The sequence below is a fragment of the Papio anubis genome, chromosome 20, assembly GCF_008728515.1.
Source record: "Papio anubis isolate 15944 chromosome 20, Panubis1.0, whole genome shotgun sequence".
NCBI lineage: Eukaryota > Metazoa > Chordata > Mammalia > Primates > Cercopithecidae > Papio > Papio anubis.
Window position 1 is genome coordinate 43,606,640 of NC_044995.1, and position 7,936 is coordinate 43,614,575.

Here is a 7,936-nt window from a genome sequence, read left to right on the forward strand (position 1 = left end):
ATCTCTGCCCCACCCAGTGGCAGGCACCTCTAGTGGGATGTAGGATGTTCCTGGGTGCTCACCATTGGCCCAACTGTACAGAGGAGGAGACTGAGAGTCAGAGAAGCCAAGTTATTTACTTTTTTTGTTGGCCAGGAAAATCTAATTTTTATTTCTTAAATACTGTGAAGAAAAGAACAGTCCCCCAGTGGGGAAGCGCCATAGAGCAGATGCCTGGGATGTCATTGACAAAGGCACAGGGGCAATGGGAGAACTGGCAGAAGTGGCGGTCCTCCTGTAGTCACTTTTGCATATCAGACCCCAGCTGCCTGCAGCTCTCCTGAACTCTGGTGCCTCCAGGTCCCTGATGAGACTGTTGGCTTCTGATGAGCCCCCACTGCCCTGCATGGTCACGAGTCTTGTAAGAGCCCCATCTGCCAGGCCTGGACTCCTGTTGTGCCCAGCTGCCTCCCTTTTTTTTTTTTTTTTTTTAAGACAGAGTCTTCCTCTGTTGCCCAGGCTGGAGTGCAGTGGCATGATCTTGGCTCACTGCAACCTCCACCTTCTGAGTTCAAGCGATTCTCCTGCCTCAGCCTCCCAAGTAGCTGGGACTACAGGGGCCCACCACCATGCCTGGCTAATTTTTGTATTTTTAGTAGAGACCATGTTTCACTGTGTTGCCCAGGCTGGTCTCGAACTCCTGACCTCAAGTGGCCTGCCTGCCTTGGCCTCCCAAAGTGTTGGGATTGCAGGCTTGAGCCACCATGCCCAGCCTCCAGTTACCTCTTTTTTTAAGAGAATTTGGTTATTTGAAAGATCTTTTTTTTAATGTAGGCATTTATTTATTGCTATAAACTTCCCTCTTAGAACCACTTTTGCTGCATTCATTGGTTTAGGTATATTGTATGTCCATTTCAGTTTGTCTCATGTTTTTTGTTGTTTCTGTTTTATTTTGTTTCGTTTTTAGAGACAGATCTCCCTCTATCACCCAGGCTGAGTGCAGTAGCATAATCATAGCTCACTGCAGCTTCCAACTCAAGTGTTCCTCCCACCTTAGCCTCCCAAATAACTGGGACTACAGGTGAGCATCACCATGCCTGGCTAATTATTTTTATTATTTGTACAGATGGCGGGGGTCTCACTATGTGGCCCAGGCTGGTCTTGAACTCCTGGCCTCTGGTGATCCTCTTGCCTCAGCCACCAAAGCGCTGGGATTACAGGCATGAGCCACTGCACCTGGCCTCGAGATATTTTTTAATTTCCCTTTTAATTTCTTCTTTGACCCATTGGTTGTGTAGGAGAGTATTGTTTAATTTTCTCACGTGTGAATTTTCCAGAATTCCTCCTATTAGTGATTTCTAGTTTCGTATCACTGTGGTCAGAAAAGATTGATATAATTGCAATTTTACTTTTTTTTTTTTTTTTTTTTTTTTGAGACGGAGTCTCACTCTGTCACCCAGGCTGGAGTGAAGTGGCACGAACTGGGCTCACTGCAAGCTCCGCCTCCTGGGTTCACACCATTCTCCTGCCTCAGCCTCCCGAGTAGCTGGGACTACAGGCGCCCGCCACCACGCCCGGCTAATCTTTTGTATTTTTAGTAGAGATGGGGTTTCACCGTGTTAGCCAGGATGGTCTTGATCTCCTGACCTCGTGATCTGCCTGCCTCGGCCTCCCAAAGTGCTGAGATTACAGGCGTGAGCCACCGCACCTGGCAATCTTACATTTGTTTAGGCTTGCTTTGTGGTCTAACATGGTCTATCCTGGAGTATGTCCCCTATGCACTTGAGGAGAATGTGTTCCACTGCTGTCAAATGGAATGTTCTACATAAGTCATTAGTTCCATTTGATCTACAATGTATTTCAAATCCAATGTTTCCTTACTGATTTTCTGCCTGGATCTGTTCATTGCTTTTTTTTTTTTTTTTTTTTTTTTTTTTGACAGAGTCTCAGTCTGTCACCCAGGCTGGAGTACAATGATGTTGTTATGGCTCACTGCAGCCTTGAACTCCTGGGCTCCAGCAATCCTCCCGCCTCAGCCTTTCAAGTAGCTGAGACTACAGATATGCACCACCACACCCCACAAATATTTTTTAAAAAATTTTGTGGAGATGGGGTCTTGCTATGTTGCCCAGGCTGGTGTTTTTTTTGTTGTTGTTGTTGAAAGTGCAGTACTATTCCTGTATTGCAGTTCAGATCTATTCATATTTCCTTCATATATATTTCCTTTATATATTTAGGTCCTCTGATGTTGGGTGCATATATATATAATTGTTTTATCCTCTTGATGAACTGACCCCTTTTTCATTTTATAATGACCTTCTTCCTCTCGTGTTAGTTTTGACTTAAAAACTATTTTATCTGATACAAGTATAGCTACCCCTGATCTCTTTCGGTTTTCATTTTCAAAGAATATCTTTTTGCCTCCCTTCACTTTCAGTCTGTGTGTGTCTTTAAACCAGCTGCCTCTTGCTTTGGTCCAGATGCATAGTGGTTGCCCAGCAACCGGAGGAGGAGGAGGAGGTGGGGGGGAAGGAGAGAAGGAGGAGGAGGAAAGAAGGGTTTTTCCAGGACGTCTTGTCAGCTCTTGGCCTGATGTTCGACAATTTGGTTAATTCTAACCCGAACCCTAAGTCCCTGATGTAGCTGAGTCTGCTGGCCCCTGGAAAGTCAGTTCTGAGGGGATCCCCACCCCGAGCTAACCAGAGGCCTCTGTCTTCCAGGGGACAGCTGTAGCAGTGGCCTGGGCAGGGGCCGTGGTTCTCCAGAAGGATTCAGACTACTGGTATTACCAAGCACATGACCTTGGCTTTCGTCCTTGTGCTTGTCCTGCCCGTGCAGAATGTGCGGAGGCCGGACAGCTGGGAAGAGTGTCTGATCCTGGCCCTGCTGCCTGGGGCTGGAGGAGGGGTTGCATGGGAAAGAGAGGGTGGCAGGCCTTGGGGAGAGGGTCCCATAGGGTCTTGAGTCCCTCTTTGAATGTGCTGAGCTCCACTCACCCTTTCCACATCCATTTTCTAAGTATCCCTTGTGTTCCAGGCACACGCTGGGCCCCAGGGTGATGGCAGTGAGCAAGCCGACATGTTGCAGCTATCAAAGATGATGGTGACTGGCTGGGTGTGGTGGCTCATGCCTATAATCCCAACACTTTGGGAGGCCAAGGAAAAAGGATCACTTGAGCCCAGGAGTTTGAAATCAGCCTGGACAACACAGTAAGACCCACATCTCTACAAAAAAAAAAATGTTTTTTTTAAATAGCCAGGCAAGGTGGCCTGCATCTGGAATCCCAGTTACTCAGGAGACTGGGGTGGGAGGATTGCTCGATCTCAGGAGTTCAAGGCTGCAGTGAGCTATGATTGCACCACTGCACTCTAGCCTGGGCAACAGAGTAAGAACTCATCTCCAAAAAAAAAAAAAAAAAAAAAAAGATGATGTTGATGTCACTGACGCCTCATGGAATATCTATGTGGGACCATTTGTTATTCATTCAACAAACACTTATTGAGCACTGTCTACGTGCCCAGCACCAGGCTGGGTGCTGGGGACAAGCAGTAAAGGAGTCAGTCCCACGTGCTCAGTGCCTAGTAGCATTGCAGACAAGAGAAGCAGCAAGTAATGAAGCAAGACATTCAGATGTGACTTTCTGCTGACAAGGAAAAAAAAATTTAATTTGAAAAAAATTTGAAAAACAATTTTCAGATGAGGATCACTGTCACCAATGCTGGTATGATTGGAAGAGATTAGGGATGAGTTGGATGCCTTTTTTTTTTTTTTTTTGGAGACAGGGTCTTACTCTGTCACCCAGGCTGGAGTGCAGTGGTATGATCTCAGCTCACTGCAACCTCCACCTCCTGGGTGCAAGTGATTCTCCCACTTCAGCCTCCTAAGTATTACAGGCACGTACCACCACGCCCAGCTGGTGGATGCCTTTAAAGAGAGTGGCTTGAGGTAATAAGACCCTTATTAGGTTAAAATTCATTCCCACTTTATAGAGAAAGAACAATCACCTGAGGCCGAGAGAGGTTACATTGCTTGACCAAGTAACTTGACTAAGTTGCTTGTCTCTAAATAAATTAAGTAAGTAAATAAAAACAGGTGCCCAGTGATGCGTGGGGAGCTGGAGACAGAAGACAGATAATACCACTCTCCAGGTGGCCCTCACAGTTAATGGGGAAATTTTTTTTTTTATTTTTTTCAAGATAATGTCTCTGTTTTGTTTTTGGTTTGGGTTTCAGTTTTTTTGTTTTTTGTTTTGTTTTGTTTTTTGTTTTTTTTTTTTAATTGTTGTTTTTTGAGACTGAGTCTCGCTCTGTTGCCAAGGCTGGAGTGTGGTGGTGCGATCTTGGCTCACTGTAGCCTTTGCCTCCCAGGCTCAAGCAATTCTCCTGCCTCAGCCTCGCCAGTAGCTGGGATTACAGGCATGCACCACCACGCCCGGCTAATTTTTGTGTTTTTAGTAGAGATGGGATTTCACCATGTTGGCCAGGCTGGTCTCATACTCCTGACCTCAAGCGATCCGCCCACCTCGGCCTCCCAAAGTGCTGGGATTACAGGCATGAACCACTGTGCCTGGCGGAGATAATGTTTCTGTTGCTCAGGCTGGAGTGCTGTGGTGTGACCATGGCTCTCCGCAATCTTGACCTCTGGATTCAAGTGATCCCCCCGCCTCAGCCCCACAAGTATCTGGGATTACAGGCACACACCATCATGCCCAGCTAATTTTGTAACTTTTTGTAGAAACAGGGTCTCCCTATGTTGCCCAGGCTGGTCTTGAACTCCTGGGCTCAAGGGATCCTCCCGCCTTGGCCTCCCAAAGTGCCAGGATTACAGGCCTGAGCCACCTCACTCAGCCTCAGGCTGCCATGCCTCCTGATCAGTGTCCTGGAGGAACATCTGCATCAGGCTGTGGGGATGTGAAGGGCATCCCACCTGTCTCCAGGGGGACCTACAGCTGAATGGTGACCTGAAGGACAACCTGGTGTTAGTCAGAGACCAGCAGGGCAGGACGCTAGAGGGAACAGCCAAGTGCAGAATATCTGGGGCAGGAGGTGCGGGGGTGGATAGCGGAAGATGAAGTAAGCGGGGAGAAGCTATTCAGGGCCTCACATGCCAAGCCCAGAAGGGTGACCTTCATCCAAAGGCCATGAGGGAGCTGCTGAAAAGATTTATTTATTTTTATTTATTTATTTTTGAGACAGAGTCCTGCTCTGTGGCCCAGGCTGGAGTACAGTGGCGTGATCTTGGCTCACTGCAACCTCCGCCTCCTGGGTTCAAGTAATTCTCCTGCCTCAGCCTCCCGAGTAGCTGAGATTACAGATGCATGCCACCACACAGAGCTAATTTTTGTATTTTTAGTAGAGATGGGGTTTCACCATGTTGGCCAGGCTGGTCTCGAACTCCTGATCTCAGATGATACACCTGCCTCGGCCTCCCAAAGTACTGGGATTACAGGTGTGAGCCACTACGCCCACCCTGAATAGATGTATTTAGCCATGGGAGGGTTATGGTCAAGTCTGCGTCTGAGCTCTGCCAAGGTCATCTGGAAGATGCCACAGAGGGTGAGGTGAGGGCAGGGAGAGTCAACAGCCCAGGCATGGTAGGGCATGGTAGTGTGAACCTGTAGTCCCAGCCATTTGGGAGGCTGAGGCAAGAGGACTGCTTGAGCCTAGGAGTTCAAGGTTACAGTGGGCTATGATTGCACCATGGCACTCCAGCCTGGGAGACAGACTCTCCCTCTGAAAAAAATTAAAAAAGGGTTGGGCACAGTGGCTCACACCTGTAATCCCAGCACTTTGGGAGGCCGAGGCGAGTGGATCATCTGAGGTCAGGAGTTCGAGACCAGCCTGGCCAACATGGTGAAACCCCGTCTCTACCAAAAATACAAAAATTAGCCAGGCATGGTGACAGGCGCCTGCAATCCCAGCTACTCGGGAGGCTGAGGCAGGAGAATCACTTGAATCCGGGAGGCGGAGGTTGCAGCAAGCCAAGATTGTGCCGCTGTACTGCAGCCTGGGTGACAGAGCGAGACCCAGTCTCAAAAAATTAAATAATTAATTAATTAAAAATAAAAAAAAGACGTGGGGCGCGGTGGCTCACACCTGTAATCCCAGCACTTTGGGAGGCTGAGGCAGGTGGATCACGAGGTCAGGAGATCGAGACCATCCTGGTTAACACGGTGAAACCCCGTCTGTACTAAAAATAAAAAAAAAAATTAGCTGGGCGTGGTGGCGGGCGCCTGTAGTCCAGCTTCTCGGGAGTCTGAGACAGGAGAATGGCGTGAACCCGGGAGGCGGAGCTTGCAGTGAGCGGAGATGGCACCACTGCACTCCAGCCTGGGCGACAGAGTGAGACTCCATCTCAAAAAAAAAAAAAAAGGCCTATGTAGTGGCTGGACGTGGTGGGTCACGCCTGTAATTCCAGCACTTTGAGAGGCCAAGGTGGGCAGATCATGAGGTCAGTAGTTTAAGGCCAGCCTGGCCAACATGGTGAAACCCTGTCTCTACTAAAAATACAAAAAATTAGCTGGTGTGATGGTGCGCGCCTGTAATCCCAGCTACTCAGGAGGCTGAGGCAGGAGAATCGCTTGAACCCATGAGGCAGAGGTTGCAGTGAGCTGAGATTACACCATTGCACTCCAGCCTGGGCAACAGAGCAAGACTCCGTCTCAAGGAAAAAAAAAAAAAAAGGCCTATGTAGCAAATAATTATTCTTGCTGCACTGTATACAAATAATTAAGCCAAATATAATAAAGCAAACCAGTCCTACCATTATTTGTTTTTTAATAAAGATGGGAAACTGAAGAGTGAAAATTATGTTTAAAAAACTATAGCACACTGGCTGGGCGCGGTGGCTCACGCCTGTAATCCCAGCACTTTGGGAGGCCAGGGCAGGTGGATCACGAGGTCAGGAGATTGAGACCATCCTGGCCAACATAGTGAAACCCCATCTCTACTAAAAATACAAAAAATTAGCTGGGCGTGGTGGCGGGCGCCTGTAGTCCCAGCTACTCGGGAGGCTGAGGCAGGAGAATGGCGTGAACCCGGGAGGCGGAGCTTCCAGTGAGCCGAGATCGCACCACTGCACTCCAGCCTGGGCTAAAGTGTGAGACTCCATCTCAAAAAAAACAAAAACAAAAACAAAAACCATAGCGCACCTGGGGGGAGGGGGAAGGGATAGCATTAGGAGACATACCTAATGTAAATGACTAGTTAATGGGTGCAGCACACCAACATGGCATATGTATACATATGTAACAAACCTGCATGTTGTGCACATGTACCCTAGAACTTATAGTAAAAACAAAAACAAAAACAAAAACTATAGCATACCTGTTGTTACATTCTAGTCTTGCCTAATTTTTTTCAATTTTTATTATTTTCTACAGTTTAAATTATATCTGTTACAGAAATCAACTCCTGGATACATTACACTCAAGTCAAAGCCTGAAAAGTGGAGAAAGCAACCCCTAACAGCCCAGAAAAATGTCCTATCAATGTAAAAAAAAAAAAAAAGAAATCTTAATCTGAAAATCATAAAAGATAAGTGGCGGGCAAGGTGGCCAGGCACTTTGGGAGGCCGAGGTGGGTGGATCACCTGAGGTCAGGAGTTTGAGACCAGCCTGAGACAACCCCAACAAGGAGAGGAACCCCGTCGCTACTGAAAATGCAAAAATTAGCCAGGTGTGGTGGCAGGCACCTGTAATCCCAACTACTAGGGAGGCTGAGACAGGAGGTTGCAGTGAGCTGAGATCATGCCACTGCACTCTAACTTGAGCCATGGAGCAAGACTCCGTCTCAAAAAAAAAAAAAAAAGATAAGTAACTAAGTGAAAATTACTCACCTTAAGTCTCACCCCTACCTCACCAAATACTTTTTGTCACTTCTACATCTCCTTTTAAACCAAATATTAAAACTTTTTTTAATGAAAATTATTTACTACACCACCCTCTGGGAATTGCTTT